General features: G+C 46.5%; 1 protein-coding gene across 2 annotated transcripts in view; it reads left to right on the top strand.

Moving 5' to 3' along the window:
• The first annotated feature begins 3,641 nt into the window (after positions 1 to 3,641).
• The window catches only part of PCGF3 (polycomb group ring finger 3), a 77,150-nt gene continuing 63,040 nt past the window's right edge, over positions 3,642 to 17,751 (top strand). For both annotated transcript variants that reach the window (XM_048503584.1, XM_048503583.1), the window contains exon 1: positions 3,642 to 3,910. The gene's annotated coding sequence lies outside the window, so the exon portion shown is untranslated. The remainder of the gene's footprint in view (positions 3,911 to 17,751) is intronic.

Below are 17,751 nucleotides of genomic sequence, written 5' to 3'. Positions count from 1 at the left end.
GTTTACAATCTCCTTTCCCTTCCCCCCACACAACAAACACCCTGTGAGGTGGGTGGGGCTGAGAGAGCTCTGTAGAGCTGTGACTAGCCCAAGGTCACCCAGCTGCCGTGCATTGGAGTGCACAAGCTAAACCAGTTCACCAGATAAGCCTCCACAGCTCAAGTGGCACAGTGGAGAATCAATCCTGGTTCTCCAGATTAGAGTGCCCTTGCTCTTAACCATTACACCACTGCTGCTCCTAAGTTAAGGCATTTTCGCACATGTTGATTAATGCGCCTTCAATCCACTTTCAATGCACTTTGCAGTTGGATTTCACTATGCGAAATAGCAAAATCCACTTGCAAACAATTGTGAAAATGCATTGAAAGTGGATTGAAATTGCATTATTCTGCATGTGCGAAAGTGCCCTCAGACAGCCAGGACTCAGGGGGACCAGATTCTGAACCTGACAGAAAGTCTTTGCAAGATGAATGGAACATTGTATTGTCAAACCACTCTGATGGACAGGGAGTCTCAGCGAGTTCCTTCTCAATTTTTAAATATGTTAGAAGACCCAATATCAGCTGGAGTTCTCTCATGGGCTTCTGTTCTAATTGTCGTTCCATTTCTCCAAAGGGAGGGGAGAGCAGGGATCATTATTTTTGAGAGAGCTGTAGTGAGCAAACAGCATCATGTAGAGGTTACCTTCAGTACAACTACGTCTTGAGGGTACAGACTTTCACAGTGGCTTCCTGCCCTGATAAACATACCTAGGAATATAAAGTAAATATTTAGGATGCAAACTGGCAGCTTGAGAAATCGGAAGTGAATGGTTATACATTAACCTGGCAACTTTTAACATTCCTCTTCTATGTAAAGACATAGATCTATCAAGTCTTTTAATGGAAATTAAAATTAGAGAGTCTTTCTATGCAGACAGAATTCCAGGAGGTCTGAACTGTGATATCATAGTCAAACAACTGGAGATTCATGCACTGGGTTGCTTCCTTTCAGCTTAGCTTATCTGGACAGAGCAGTCATTTACTGCATTAACAGGGGAAATCTCAATACACCAATGAGCCAAGATCGTCCCTAGATTCTCAGTGAAATTCTAAGCCGAGTTACACCCTTCTAAGTCCATTAAAATCTAGGGACTTTGAAGGGTATAACTCTGTTTAGAATTGCACTGTCAGTGCAGAGTGAGCGGTTCGCCTGCCACACCTTGACCATGTAGCTCTGGGTTCTGAGATCTGAAGAGTTGCTGTCTCCCAGCCTAAGTTATCTCACAGGGTTGTTGTGCAGCTAAAATGGTTCCCAGCGTGCTCAGTGAAAGTGCTCAGTGGCCCTTTCCCCACTTACCTTAAGCCCCGCACTACTCTCCTCAAGTAGCGCGGGGTCCAGCTGCACTCCCCACTTCAGGGGCTGCGAGAACGCAGCCGCCCCAATGCTGCCTCTCTCGCGCCCCCTCAGCGTGCGTAATTCCTGGCGCCTTTTGAAATGGCGCCTTCGTGGGGAAGCTGGGGCGCGCACCAGGAATTGCGCGCACTGGGAATTGCGCGCAGCAACCCTTGGACAAAGGTAAGTGGGGAAAGGGCCAGTGTCAAGTAACTTGCCTCCTTGATGTACAAATGCAGATGTATAGCTTCTTCAAATGTGAGGCCACCTTAGCCACAAGGCATCTGGGGCAGCAGCCCGGGGCCCTGCATTGGGGGGGGGGGGCAAGCTAGGAATTCCTGCCACCCTTCAGCCAGCTACCCCAACTGTTGCCCTGCACTGACTGAAGATAAAGCTCTCCCCCAGCTGCTGACCCCCTCCACTGCCTGCTTGAGCCTCAGGGTAGCTGCAGGGTAGCTGCCCTACCTCAATTGTCCGCTCACTGTCCTCCTGTCATTGTCTGAGTGATTCTGGGGTCCCATTCTTGATTTTTTTCCTGGCCCCCCGGAAGCACTGTAACCACCCCTGTTCATAAGTTACTGCAGTGGCTGTGGGAGCCATGTGCTTCTTTGTGGCATTCTGTCACACTGATGCTCAGAGCCACATTGACAGAATCAACCATTTAATACTTTTTTACTTGGAAGCTGAGTAAAGTTGGATGCAATTAGTACATGGGTGGGAGACGACCAAGAAAACTGGGGTTGTTGTGCAGAGGAAGACCATGGCAAACCACTATTCATCTCTTGTCTAAAAACAACAACGTGGTTTGGAGGGTTGCCATGGGTTGGTTGTGACTGATGGCACACAGTTAGTTAAATTATGCTATATTTGCCCGGTCAGGAGGGAGGGTTCCAGATTGGGTGGAAAGGATCATGTAGTCAGACTGATCCTTGTGGTTCAGTTTGTCAAATGCACAGCACCCATGAAATACACAGGGTCACTTGCTTAAACCCATAAGACTTAGATTTTGTACACTTAATCCTTACTGTGACCTGACCTAGATGCCCCAGGTTAGCCTGATCTTGTCACATCTCAGAAGGTAAGCAGAGTCGGCCCTGGATAGTATTTAGATGGCAGACCACTAAGGAAGTCCAAAGTCATGATGCCGACTCAAGGTGATGCCAAAACATCAGACTCTGAACATCTCTTTAACTGAAAACCCTATAACATCAGTGTAAGTTGGTTGCAACTTGATGGCACCCACTCCAGATGACCAAACTAGTGGGTGTTGGATAGTTTGACTGTTGTGGGTTTTCTGGGCTGGTAGTCTGGTGGTTTTTGTTCCTAACGCTTCTCCTGCTTCTATGGCTGACATCTTCAGAGGCAGGTCATGGTAAAATGTGTTTCCCTCCATGGCACAGTATGTTGGATGTTTGTTTTTACATCATCCCTCAATGTGATAATGTTGGACATCTCCATATTATAACTAGGGAAGAGGTCATGAGTTGACGATCTGTCTTGCATGCAGAAGATCTCAGGTTCAGCGCTCCCTATCTCCAGTGAAAAAGGATTAACTAGTAAATCATGTGAAAGATCTGAACCTGACCTTGATAGATCAGTGGACTCAAAAGCTAGAAGATGGCTTCATGTGTTAAAGTACTGTACGGGCGACAATTCTGGATCAGGTGCGAAGGGCGCATGTAATCAGAGTCTTGCTTGAAGTCCTGGCATCCAACTATTGCTTTTGGGAAGTGCTGGTTTGCCTATGTTTCCCTTCCATGTGATGATGAAGAGGGCTTCACAACACCTCAGGTGCAAATCAGCACATGTGGTATATGATCCTGTGGGGGGTAGGAGAGAGGAATTCATTTATTTTTAATTTCCTTGATGGAAGACGCTTCTAAGTCCGCCTTCCTCTCAGCTGGGTAATCGGGACCCAAGGAGGGAGCCTCTCCCTCAACCACCTGTAGCGTGTGGAGGACAGAGGAGCCATGACCCAGGTCAGCACTAGCAGCAGCCCGTTGCCATAGGAACAAAAGGTGTAGGTGAGAGGAGGGGGGCGAAGACCACTTGCCCCCGCACCCCCACAGGGCCCCACCCGCAGCAGCAGCGGCCCCAGTCAGGCCCCGCCCCTGCCTCCACTCCTCCCCCTCCGATATGACTGACGGACCGAGAGCAGCCGCGGTGGGAAGGACAGGGAGGTGGAAAGGTGGGAGGGAGGAGAGGCGGCGCGCTCGCTCCGCCCGAAAGTGCGCATGCTCCGTTCTCGCGGCGCCCCCGCTCGGGCGCTTTCGGCTCCGCTCGGCTATTTCCGCCTCTTTGTTGTACTAACTCCCGACCGGAATAATTTCCCCCCCTCTCTAACCTTCTCCCGGTTCCTCTTATTAAAAAAGGAAAATAAAAAAAAAAAGCCACACGGAGCCCCCGAGCGGCCCCCGCGAGTGCCTGAGGGGAGCGGGTCCCCTCCCCCACTGCACCCCACCCGCGTGGCCGGCGCCGTCCTCGTTGCTGCTGCTTCCTCCTCCTCCTCCTCCTCTGCCTCCTCCCCCCCAGCCAGGTCAGTGTCTTCTCTCTCTGCCTTTTGCTTGCCTTCCTCCCTCACCCCCCGATATAGGGGCCGTGCGGGGCTGCCCCCTCCGCCCTCTGGGCCAAAGGGGTTGGCATGGAGGGGGCTGGTGAAGAGCCCTCCCCCCTGCCTGGAGGGGGGGCGACGGTGGTGGCGGAGCACCTCCAGGGGAGGGGGCTTTGAGGAAGGAGAGAGGTGCTGAGGAGCAAATGCCTTCCTCCCCACTCATTGCTGGGGTTTCTTTTTTTTGGGGGGGGCAAGCTAGCATTTTGGAAGGGTGGCTGGCTGGTGGGGTGGGCTTGAAGGGGCGTGTGTGTCTCTTTGCAACTTTCTGTGAGTGTTGCTGCAAATGCCCTCGAGGGAAGGGGTGTTGGTCTGTCCTGCTTTTGAGTTGGGAGACTTTCTCTGTGCCTCCCCCATAATTGATAGCCCCCCTCCCCATTAGAGCGGACACTTATTTTTCGTGACTTCTTCTCCACCACTCTCGTTAAGGCTTGTTTCTTAGTTTATTGTTTTAGAGACTTTCTCTCTCTTTCTTTCCCCTTTCCTGTACAGCTCTCCCCTCAAAATATGCCTAATTCTGGTGATCTCTTCTTCTCTTTATAACCTTCTTCCCTCATGTAGCATTCTTATTTTCATATTTTAGTGACTACTACTTCTTCCTCCTCCTCCTCCTCCTCTACAACTCTCAAGTTAAGATCTGTTTCTTAGTTTATTGTTTTAGGGACTTCTCTCGCTTTCTTTCTCCTTTCCCATACAGCCCACCCCTCAAAATATGCCTAATTCTGGTGATCTCTTTCCTCATGTCATGCACTTCCTCAATTAATAATTCTTATTTTCACATTTTATTCACTCTTTTCTCTCTTCCCATTCCCCAAGCAATCCTCCCCCTCAAAGTACAGTTCATTTCTTTTTAAGAAACACATGCCTTCATTTGGTTACGACCATCTCTCTTTCCCCTTCTCCAAGTGTTAAGATATTTCGCTTGTCAGAAATCAGGTAGCCTTAAGATGGATCCCATACTTTACATTAAAAGCTACAATTTAAAAAAACTGTATCCTTCTCATATTTCTCATCCCCCCCTCCTGCCCCCAAGTATGTGAAGGAGTAGTCTTGCTCACATGGTGACTAAGGGCTTGTTCATATTGCCTGTATGGCAATTCTTGTTGCTTGCGTCCTTTTAATTTGTAAGCTTGCTATGTAAGTGTATATGCATGTGAAAAAACAACAACAGAGAAGCAGTGGTGTTTGTTTACAGGTCGACTGTGCACAATGTCTTTCTTAGGTTGGTTTGCAGAAGTTCTGGCTTGGTGGCAGCAGCAACTTACTTGCAGTTTGCCCTCCTTGGGGGAACCGGGGTTTTTAAAGTTATCACGGCCTCAGGTGTCTGTAAGGAAATACCAGTTTTGAATCTTTAGTCCAGGGTTTGATTTAGTCTGTGGGCATTGTCATTGGGGTAGTTAGTCTTCAACTCCTTAGCCAAACTTTTTATTTCATAGTGGGCATTTGAAAACCTCTATTTGACTGTGGTGTCGAAAGAAATGATTATGCGAGGAGGTGATCCAGGTTAGAGCTGAAATGGACTTTATATGGCACTGACCAGAGTTAGTTTGATTCTGAAACAATCTGTTTTTAAGCACTTCTGTCTGTTTGGGTTAGGAATACTGCGCAAATGTGCATATATATTAGTAAGATTGTAATTTGACTTGCTTGAGATGAGCTTTTTGTGAATGTTGAGATCTTTGCTTCTTATACGGAATACCGTTGTTGAAGAAACATAACTTTTGCTGCTTCAAGTTCTGTTAGTCTCTACAGTACCTTAAATCCCTTCTTGTTGGCATTGAAGTTTTGTGTTGCTTTGGTAATAGTAGCAGTTAAAATCTAGTGGTAGTTGCAAATATGCTGTGGAATGTTTTGTGAACTTCCAGTAATTTGCCCTTAATCTCCCTGCAAGTATAGATCTCCTTTTTTGATATTTTTACTGTATCAACAGCGTCCTTTCGTTGGATGTAGTGTGTCTTACCACAAAATCATAAGAAGGGCATATGCTCTTATGGCAGGGTGGGGGCTTGTAATTGCACAACTCCATTGTTAAAATTCTGTTTTACATTCATACGTAATCTGATATTTCTGTACGTTAATATATTGGAACTATAAGCAGGCTTTGCTTTTCCTCCCGATTCAAAAACTTCATTCTGCTTCAACTGTGGTGACCTCTTTGAAAGAGGGGTCTGCAATACACTTAACTGTCAGATGAGATACCAGTTTTTAAGGAGCACACACAGCGTGTGCTCTTAAAAGAGAACTCTTATTTAAATGTACAAAGTGATATTTAATATAGAAAATAGTATCTTTTAATTTTATTTAGCATGAATCTTTTTCTACCTTACCGTGCGGGAGATTGTTACCCCGGTTTCTGTTTGCCCTGTACAGACAGACTGTACTGACTTCTGTTGCGCTTTGTGCAGTGGCCCTCAGTGTAATTTCTTATAAAGTATGAAATATACAGAGGGAGCTGGAGCCTTGCAGTGACACTAAAAATTTCCTGAGACTTGCATGTGTTGAAATTAGCTTTTGTCCATAAAACCTTATTATTCCATCATAAATCAGGTCTTTAAGGTGTGATGTCTCGTTTTGGTTTCATCTAATCCATTTCTTTTCAAACTTGCTGCTTTCAAGGAACCTTTTCCACTTCATCTCTAGGTGTCTCTTGTGCAAAACAATTTGTGGTGTGTTCCCTGGACATGTTGGGCTCGACTGTTTTCCAGTAGAAATAGAAAATGCCCTTTAGAACCCTCAATAGCCTCCCCCCAGCCTGTACCTTCACATTGCCTTTCCAGAAAGCTGGCCCATTAATACTGATTTCCTGATCGAAGGATCTCTTGTTTATTCCCCACCCCCTGCCCCAAAGAACCCCCCGGGTTGCCTGGAAAACAGAAAATCACAGATCTAGTCTAATTTATATATATGTATTGCAGTGATGGTGAACCTATGGCACAGGTGCCAGAGGTGGCACTCAGAGCCCTCTCTGTGGGCACTCGCAAACAGAGCCCGCCCCCCCCCCCCATCTAGGCTGGCCTGGGCCACTGGGCTCGATTATTAGCATTAAACCGAAGACCTAGTTTTGGGGAAGCAGCGTAGGTAACCCTGTTAAACGCTGTTAAACCTCACTGATTTTCATGCGAAGAACTAAAACACGATCCTTTACCTGGGAGTAAGCTCTGTTGCTGGCAATGGGGCTTGCTTCTGAGTAAGCCCTCCTAGGGTTGTGATTCACCTGTTGGAAGAGTTGCACGGTTGCTTCAAAGCAAAGCCACCGACTACCACCAAGCTTGCTCCCGAGTAACGCACGCCTCGGAGCCAACCGTTTTTTCTAAACTAAAACCTCAGTATTCAGGTTAAATTGCCGTATTGGCACTTTGCGATAAATAAGTGGGTTTTGGATTGCAGTTTGGGCACTCGGTCTCGAAAAGGTTCGCCATCACTGATGTATTGTATTAACAAATGCTTCAAATGTAGTGTATTAGCAGACAAATTTAGTTTGTTTCTGTTCAAGGTTGCCTCTGAAACCCTTGTCTGACCAAAGTTTTTCAAAGCCCCCTTTCAGGTTAGTGGGAGTAGGGATGGAAGACAAGATAAATATATGTTTTAATAAGGAACTCAGAACAGCCAAATTTAATTTCACACCAAAAGTACATCTAGCCTAGCTTGATCAGTTCTTATGCTAACTTCAAGTTAAAATAAAATCTCATAGTCCATTTGTGTACCTAAAAGGTGCACATATTGTTCATCAGAAAGTTGATCTGGGAACTTCTAATTGGTTTTATATATATATATAAGACATGGGGGGTGGGATCCTATCTCTGCACTGTGGGTGGCTCATAAATTTTCATGCAGACAGGAAAAAGAAATTCAGTAAAATTAAACCACACGTTTTAAGCCTAGCCGTAGAGCACATCATATCAAAATTGTACGCTGCTGTTTGTCATGCAGGCTTCCACTGTGGTATATAGTAGCCAACTGGAGTATCTTGGTTCTTTCAGTCTATAAAGCTGTGGGAAAAGTGACATGTACTAACACAGTTTCAATGCCACCCTTTCTAGGTGAAAGGACTTGGGTAGGTCTTTCTTGTAATGCAGCCTCTCTGCCAAACTCCCATGACAGCTAGTCACTATCATATTTCAGGAACGTGGACTTTTTCCAGGATAGCTAACCCTGGATCGGCCAGAAAAGCAGCCAGGGTGGCATGCCAAAAAACTCCTGCTTTCTGTCCCCAGACCACCCCGCTCCATTCTCCCATGTGACCCACCTTGTATGTACAAAAGGCATTTGCTTGAAAATGCTGTGAGATTATCAGATTACTTCATTTATACCTCACTGTTCTCCCCACTGGGGACCCAAAGCAGGTTATATCATTCTCCTCTCCTCCATTTTAACCTTATAACAACTATGTGATGCAGGGGAGACCATGAGTGCGCGTTTGGGCCAGGGTAATCCAGCAAGCTACATGTTTTAAGGAGTGGGCTGTAGTGACTGCCGTGTGCTCTTCTTGGATCCCTGTTGCCGTATGTGTGATGTTTTGCCACCTTAGCCAGCTCTGTGTGTCTCCCTTTTTTTTTCTTTTGGTGTCCTGCTTTCCTTTCAAGGAGCTCCAGGCAACGTACATGGTTCTCCCTTCTGCATAATATCCTCCCAGTACGCCTGTGAGGTAAAGTATATCAGATTGTGAGAGGGTTTCTGGCTCAGGGTCTCCCAGCAAACTTAGTGGCAGTGAGGTGGATTTGAATCCAGTCTAACCAATATGCCAGAGAGTATTCTCAGTTTGCACAGGGAAAAAGTGAGTCATAGAAGGAAGAAGAAGAGTTTGGATTTATACCCTACCTTTCTCTCCTGTAAGGAGACTCAAAGGGGTTTACAATCCCCTTTTCCTGCCCCTCCAACAAACACCATGTGAGGTGGGTGGGGCTGAGAGAGCTCCAAAGAACTGAGACTAGTCCAAGGTAACCCAGCTGGCATGTGTTGGAGTGCACAAGCTAACCTCATTCACCAGATAAGCCTCCACAGCGCAAGTGGCAGAGCAGGGAATCAAACCTGGTTCTCTAGATTAGAGTGCACCTGCTTTTAACCACTACACCGCACTGACTCTCAAGGAGAGGAACAGAGAGGTATTAAAGTTTTACACAGATGTATTTGTATTGTGGTCACCTATTTGCTAACTCAGTTGGAATTGGAATATTAAAGTATGCTCAACTTTCAGGAAAAAGAAACTACTTTTTGCTTGCTTTATTCCTAAAACTTAGATTTGGTAATGCAGGTGTTACAGCAGTTACATTTCACAGAGAGAGAAAAAAGGGCTACTGTTTCATAGATGCTCACAGTACAAATGCATATGAGTTGGATAAAATAATGGCTCTCAAACTCCTCTCTCCTGGCCATAACAGGGAAGCTAGAATTGCGGGCAGAATCTTTTGCTGAAGCCTAGGAGCCGCTTGTAGAAGCTGCCTGGCGTGGCCTCTCTGCTTGGAGAATCACTACCGTGACTCCACCCTACCCCATCACCTTTCCCTCTATCAGCCACTAAAGGTCACAGTGTTAGGAACTGGTATTTATTTGCCCAATTTAATTGGGTGCTCAGAAATCGCGTTGCACTCTCTTTGATGCTTTTCTGTTATGCTATCTGTCCCTGTTTTATAGCGAATGAGAGCTGATCTGTTCACCTCCATCTCATGTTGTGTAATACGTAGAATTCTAAAACTCCCTCATTGTAGAAAGCTAGTTTGTGGGAGGGAATGTTACTCTGAACCCTCTAACTACATAATCTCTCTATGTAGGAGGGTTGTTTTTTTTTAAGTACGGGGGAGATTTTAAGTAGATTATCCCCCTGAAGTGGTCCAGTTCACAAACAGCCTAATTACTTTATTTTGGAATTTATAAACTGTCCAGAATTCAGGTGCTCAATCAGCTGCACGTGAATCTGAAGTGGGGTGACTTCCTCTCTCTATCGCTTTATTCTCCAATAAGCCGAGGGAGCAAAATAGAGCACCGTTGCCTCTTGTCTTCTAAACCGGTCCCTAGACTGTGTTAACTTTTTTTTGTCGTCTGTCATAATATTTGTATCTGTTTCTGCTTTGATGCAGAATGACCGCCTTTCTCTCATAGGGGGGTTTGAACTGCTGAACGTGACCACTTCTTTATTCTCAAACGTGACCCTTGTGAACGACTTCTGACTTCAGTGTTCGAAGTTAAGGCCAGGTGTCAAACAGCAGCTGTTAAAGAATTGTGTGTGTCGTGAAGGTAATCCCAGTTTGTTTGCCTTCCTGCGTAAAGCAGGGGTACGTAGTCATGGTACACATGTCCGGTTGTGGTATTCCAGACCGTTTTGCTCAACATGTAAGCCCGTCTAGGCAACCCATGTGCCTTCTGGTGTGGCAGCAAAGTAATGGCATGTAGCTTAACCCTATTATTGCCTTCACTGGCCCTGGGGTAGGAGCCATGACTAGGGTTAGCACTTGGCATGCCAAAGGTCCCAGGTTCGATCCCAGTTAAAGGATCAAGTAGTAGGTGATGTGAAGGATGCTCCACCTAAGACCCTTGAGAACTGCTGCCAGTCTGAACAGACAATACTGGCCTTGATGGACCAATGGTCTGATTCATTGTAAGACAGCGTCGTGTCCTCACTGCATTACAGGTGAGCCCTTGGAATTCTGGTATTTCCTCTGGGCTTTGGCTTGCTCCACGGTGTCTATCCAAGCTCAGTCCTCCTCCTTCCCCATTTCCTTACTGGCATATCACCATCTTTATAGGTTGCCTACCTCTGATTTGAAGCATTCCAAATCACAGAGATATGCTAACTTCAGTGGGTCATGTTCTGTTGCTTGTGAGATTACTTTAAAACAAGTGCTTGACCTCCTCCCCATCAGTTTTCCTGGATTTAGCATAATGTTAAGTGTAAAGGAGGCTTTGGTTGGTTGCTCTGTGTTGTCATAGATGTGAATGAGTTACTTGTCATTCAGGGAAGTGTAACAACTACTTTTCCTGCATACACTAAAGGCCACTTTGAATGTGAGTTTCTACATGGAAAGCATTTCCAAACATCAAATAGTATGAACTCACAGGTGCATAGATGTGAAAGACACTCAGGTGTGCCCCCCCCCCCCCCCAATAGAGACTTCATTATAATTTGGAAGTACTGAGCCTGTGCTTAAAGGCCATTAAGGGCTGAGTCAAACAATTCAGAAAAGTCAGAAGTGCAGTCAATTGGTAGGGGGAACCAATATGAGAATTGGTATTCTGTCTGTTGTGCATGGGGTCTGTACTTTCCTTGAAAGATCATGTTTGCCACTTAGGGGCGCACTTCTGTCTTGATAAACAGATGATGAAGGTGGCAGGGAGTGCTTTTAACAGTTTGAATCAGCATTCTTAGTTGTAGCAGTTCCTGGAAAAACCAACCTGGTGTGAAATTCAGATTAGATTACTGTAACTTGCTGTGTGTAAATTGCCTTTGAAAACAGATTGGAAACTTTGGCTTATACAAAATCCATACAAAATCTCAAAGGTTAACAGAAAGGTAGGAGAATTGGCATTTAGCACCACTGTTACAGGGGCTTCTGGCTTGTTTCTGAGCCCAGTTCGTATTGCTATTTTTGACCCTTGCAATCTTTTTCACCTCGGGACCACCTATGCCCATATGAACCACACTAAATCTTGTGCACACTGTGTTTGGAGGCTGGCTTATCGTGGAAACCTGCCTTTTCCTAGGTTCGATTGATTTCTTTGGGTACCGGTGCGTGGCACTCTTACAGTTCAATCTGGGGGGGGGCAGGTGGGGGGCAGTTTTTCGGTATTAGGGACAGTGAGCTGTGCTGCCTCCAAAGAGGAGTGGGAGACACGTAATTGAAAGGGAGGTGGGGGACAAAAAACTAACCCCTGACCCAAAACTCATTGTTCATTAGTGGGTAACACCTGCATTTTTGCAGACATAGGTTTCTGGCAGCTGAAGGGCATATTCTTGGGCTGAAAGCACCCAGGAAGCTGACTAAAGTGGACTCTGGAATACCCTATGGTGCTGATGTGGGCCCCTGTGGTGAAGGAGTGCTGGGGCAGCAGCAGCATCTGTGCTCAGGCGCAGTGGGTGGAGGAAGTGCTGTTGAGCTGGCATGACTTCCCTACTGGCAAAATACCCCTCTTGATGGTGTAGGTGTGACTTGTGCTATCTGGACTGGCAGTGATGCGGGCGGCAGGGTCATTCTGGTTCCACAGCACTTCCCTCCCCCACCTGTGGATTGCACCCCTTAGTCTCTAGTGTTGGCCTTCTTAAAAATGTGAAAGCCCCTCTATATTCCAAAAAGACTTTGATAACATTTAATTTTGGTTTATCTGCCTGGGGTTTTTAATTGACTGTATTTTTGTCCCCATCTTATGGGAGTTTTTGTTTGTTGTTTCATTGTTGGTTTTGGTTGTAAGCTGCTTTATGTATTATTCAATGGAATAACATGATGGAAACTCTAAAACAGTAATGGTAACTACTTATCCTGGAGTGTTTTCCTTGTAGGAATTTGTCACATTTTTAGGTGTTGGGGTTCTTCAATGGTGACCAGTCCCACTTCAAGACCAGTTGACAAAATGGCATCAGTTTGTGCACACTGAAGTACATATACATATCTCTCTGCCCCCCCTCCCCCATGTCTTGGGATGTTTTTTGGTTGTAGCCTTCCTATCTGGGGTGTAGATTGGCATGTAAACTGGACTTTGTTCAGTTGCCAGGTTGATGGGATATCTTGCATTTTCCAGGAGTGCAGCTAACCTTAGCTGCCTGCACCATTTCCATAGGTAGGTTGCCCATGGGTTCATCAGAGCAAAGGACGCATGAGTTGAACAATGCTCTCTTTTACCTTTTAAAATTCCACTGCATAAGGGGGAAAGCAGCAACTTGGGTTTGCTAAGTATTGCCTGTCGGGAGAAAAAAAGATTTCCAGAAGGAGCCTTGTGCTGCTTTTCTCTTCCGCCCCTTCTCCCAAGTAGCTTTGAGATAAAACTGCTCATTGGCTAGGACTGCAAAAGCTACCGGGACTGAAACCACTGCTGCCGGGTAAAAGCATGCCAGAGGAGTACGCTGCTGCACTACACTAGAGGCAGCTGCCTTCATGCAAAACAGTATTCAACACTGCTGTTTCTAAGAGCCATCAGGCAGTTAAAATGTATGCAGATGCTTGACCGTCCAAGTTTTACAAACTCGTGCCATTGTTTCCATTTTATTGGTGTTGGGAATTTGGAACTGCAAATACCAACGTGTGCATTTGGGCCAACAATGGAAGCTATGAGAAGAAGGACTCGGAAAGCGGAAAGTGTTGCCAAGGCTATTCATATGGAGTATAATCGTAGGCAGACATAATCTGTGCACGTGAAGTTGGCCTATACTGCTTGTTCCCAGTCCTGTCAACAGGCACGAGAGAGTCACATGATGCTGCCCTCAGGGCTTGATCCCAGGCTTCTGCTTTATAGCACACTGCTGGAGGCTATTGATTGACATTTAGCCTTCCTTATTAATCTTCCTTCTGCTCCTGAAAGCTGTTGCCTTCCTGCATGTGATGGGCAAAGTGAAAACTGCTTGATTCTGACCTCCCGTGTCATCCCGGCGCTCTTCCTCCAGATCAGGGGTTGTTGCCTCAAAAAGTGCTGCTAGGTAAAGTTTCATTTGGCAGACCATGTCCTGAGATAAAATATTGGGGCGAGGATGGCCAGTTTGTCTTCTGGAGCGATTGGACCCATAGTTCAGTCTTCCAAACAGCCACTTACCTGGGGTCAGCAACATTCCTCCCGGGTGAGTAGTTTGCCAGATCTGCTGCTGCTCAAGTCAGCTTGGGACATGCATGGATGCCTCCTGTCAGGTTAGCTGCTAAAGCATATCTGCAGGTCTGTGGGTAATAGCTGTGATATGTATTTCAGATCTAAGGTGAACAGGAGTGGTGGCACATTACTTCGTTGTCCTTAGGAACATGCGGAATTGTCTCATACATTCATGCAGCTGAGAGGAGATTTCTGAATCTATCGGTGTATTTGGCTTGTGAAATAAACTCAGGTCTCAGTTTGATCTGTCCCCCACCCTCCCCCCCCCGAAAGGATCCTTTGCCTGTGGCTTATCAGGGGGTGGATCCAACAGTCCTCCAGAGAGACTTCACCCAACATAAGTGACTCTTCCTCCAGAAGAGCAGCTAACAGGCTTCAAATTTGAACAAAGGGAAAAGTGGAGTGCAAATCCTTCAATAAATAGATTTAAATAATTAATAGGTTTTGCTTAGTGGAGTTGATAGGAAAGGGATAGAGTCCACCCGAACGTTACCAATGTTTATGGAGCGTAATGTTCACAGAGATGGCATAGTATAATCATGGCTGGAAATTTTTTGTTCTCAGGCAGATGCATTGAAGATATGAATCTGCATCAAGTCATCCCATTGGTTTAGTTCTGTCTACTGTATCCAGAATAACATTTTAGGGTTTCAGACAGAGAATGGTCTTTCAACATCTACTTCTTGAGATGTTAAGAATTGAGCCCTGGACCTTCTGCATGCAACCCACAGGCACATAGTTTAAGCTACTTTTGAACTTCTACCTTTCTGAATTGGGGGGCAGGGGGAGGTAACTATGTGTACAAACACTCTGCGACGGTAACGTGTTCCTGTTTGCTCGTTGAAGAAATAGATGCCAGCTGCTGATAATGTGGACAGTCCACTGTTTGGCTGCATACGTAACCCTGATTTTAGTTTTCTTAATTGCAGCCTTGGAGTGTGTGGTTGCCCTAGAAATCTGGTTTGGATATACCCGCATTCAGGTCAGGTGTGATGGTAGATGGATAAGGAAGTGCTTCACGTCCTCACGGGTGTGCATTCAAACAGTGCCTTATCAGACTGTATGGGAAAGGGCAACTCGCTGGTATGTGTTTAGACCTGGCACAGGGGTCGGCAACCTTTAACATCCAAAGAGCCATTTGGACCCATTTTCCACGAAAAAGAAAACACTTGGAGCCACAAATACTTTTTGACTTCTAAAATGAAGATAACACTGTCTTTATTCTCATGCAGGGAGAAGTTCCCTTCTTTGGGGCCCATTTTTACCCATCAAAGCAAAAAGGGGTGTGTGTGTAAAAAGTCTGTTTTGTACATGATTCAAATGACCAGCAATAGAACCCCTGTTTCACACATTTCTCTTTTCTTGTGTTGAAAGACACTGATTATGCCCCCCCAAAAAAGAACCCCCTCAAATTCCACTTGGATGGGGGATCAAAATTGGTGCCTTTAATAGGGTTGTCAGCTTCCGGGTGGGGGGTGGGTCTGAACTTCTTCCCACTCTGAGAAAATGTCTGCCTTGGAGGGTGGCCATATTCCTCACTGAGCATGGCCCCCAACCTGGTCCCAAAAGCCACAGCTTCTGAGAATCTACCCCCAAATGTCCTGGGATTTCCCCGCTGGGAGTTGGCAACCCGCGACAACCATGGCTGAGGATAATCCCAGCCTTCTTCCCTTACACGATCTACAAGCTTACCCTCCACTGGCTTACTCTGAAGTAAACCTTCCAAGATCCACGTGCAAGGCTTTCCCCATGCGCTCCTGCCCTCCTTGGCAATGCAGAAGGAAACAATTCCCACCCACCCCCCTACTCATCAGTTGTTATCATGAGAATTTTAAACTGGTTCTACTGATTTTATTGGAATTGATGTACACCGCCCTGAGCCCTTTGAGGGCGGGCGGTATAAAAGCGTAATTAACACGAATAAAAAAATTAAAACAGCCCTGATGAATGCAACCTTGCAGGGCTGCTGGTAATAACTCATTTAAAACCTGACATTGTCTTTCTCACCTGGACTCAGCCAGGCTGCCATCCGCCAGGAAAGCCCTTAGAGTTCAGTGTGGCTGCTGGGGGGGGGGGGGTCTGCAACCCAAGGTGGTGCTGCTGGGGTCTTCCATGTGGTCCCGCCCCCCAAGAAGGACCCAGGGGAGGGGGAAATGAGGCCACCCAAAACAGGGTCAACTCCTGGTCCCCCATTCAAGGGGGGCGGACTGAGGTTAGGATTGTGCTGAAAATCTGTGCTCCTGCAACTCCCTCCCGTTTCCCGCTCTTCGCTGCTCACCTGTTCAAGAGGATCCACCAGTGGTGCTCCTGCCCCTCCCCGTAATCACTGTCATCAGCCAACCAGGCAACTGGGACAGGGAAGCTGGAAGTGGCTTGGGATAGCTGTCTTGGGTTGTGCCTCTCTAGGAACAGGGGCTCTTTCCCATTAACCCTTAGGGTGACTCTCCAAAGGAGGCTGAGAGGACCCAAGCCACGTGGAGCCGCAGTGCAAGGACAAAAGAGCCGCATGCGGCTCCGGAGCCTCAGGTTGCAGACCCCTGACCTGGCAGAAGAGAGATAGGTGGTGTTGATCTCAGTACTCTTTTAGGATTAGAATCAACCAGGAAGTTTTCCTTCACCAGCTCTAGTGAAATTAATGAGAGGAGAACAGGAACGTCGCAGCTCTTGCATATAGAGCTTTCTGGTGGATTGTATTGCTAGTAATACAAGTCCATGACCTTTTTTACAAAGTTGTGGTTTCTCTGGTAAGCTGAGTCCTGGCTACCCAAATGAATGGTGTGTGTGTGTGTGGGTGGGGGGGGGACTTCTTTGTCCCCCACATGTGCTGATACAATGGCCCACTATGCATGGAACACTTACATCGAGCCTGTTCTTTGTGCAGTGGCTCCTAGTGGACTCTCCTTGCATTTCTCTGTTTATATGCAAGGAGGCAGCCCATAGCCTTCAGTGCAGTTTGTCTGCTGAACTCTGGCGGGTCTCTGCTTCTCCTGATTCTCTTGACTCCACCCATCAACAGCCTTAAAGGCACAGAGCTGATATTCTCTCCCCCACTCCCTTCCCTTCCCTTCCCCTCCATGCACACACGCACACTTTCTGCCACTGTTGCAAGAGAAGAGAGACTTGTTTTAAAACAGAGTCTTGCCTGAAATAAATTTTTAAAAGTCTTCAGCCAGCAGGGAGGGCGGAAGCAAAGCGAGGGAGATGGAGTAGAACCCAAAAGACGCCTGCTTGTACTGTTCCTTGCAAAAGCCCTCTTTGTTATTACTTTGTATTGAAAGATCAATCTCTCAATCTCCCAATATATGCACTTTAGAGAAGCAGAAAGGAGCCGGCAGCATGGGGGGGGGGGGGGTTGAGGGGGAAGGCTCCAGGGCACCTGGCAACTGAGACTGTGCTGTGCTGATGGTGTGCTGGTGGAGGAGAGACTGAACGCAGACTTTAGACAGAGATGATGGGGGTTCTCCCCCCACTATATAGATGAGAGTTTGCTCTGTCAATCTCTTGATCAGTGCACTTAGGGAAGCAGGAAGGAATCAACAGCATGAAGGTGGGGTGAAGGGAAAGGTATGCAAAACACTGTGAGGGAGTGGGAAGGCTGGCCATGGGCCGAGGGAAGAGGTCCGGGGCAAAGTTGTGCCCACTGGTAGATCTGCCCTGCTCTGGTGGCAAGGCAATATTTAAATAGTTCTATAAGTGTTTTGCTTGCCGTGAAGAGAGTGGGAAGTGAAAGTGGGTTCCAGAAAATACGTCCATACAAGAAATCTTACTGTGGCAGTAAGATTGATGCAGTCTCCTGTTAAGTGTTTAGCTTCCAAATAGGAGAGAGTTTGGTTCAAATGTTGTCTGTAAACATTTGCCACTGTTTTTAGGTTAATAACTTGCTTTCTGAAATTGTGAATTCAGTGATTTCATAATGTGTCCTTCCAGAGTGAGTTGTACGTTTCTATAACAGGCATGCCAAAAGCGCCTGTTCTCATGCCATTGGT

This window comes from Sphaerodactylus townsendi, linkage group LG07, assembly GCF_021028975.2.
Source record: "Sphaerodactylus townsendi isolate TG3544 linkage group LG07, MPM_Stown_v2.3, whole genome shotgun sequence".
NCBI lineage: Eukaryota > Metazoa > Chordata > Lepidosauria > Squamata > Sphaerodactylidae > Sphaerodactylus > Sphaerodactylus townsendi.
This window is presented reverse-complemented; position numbering and strand designations above follow the sequence as displayed.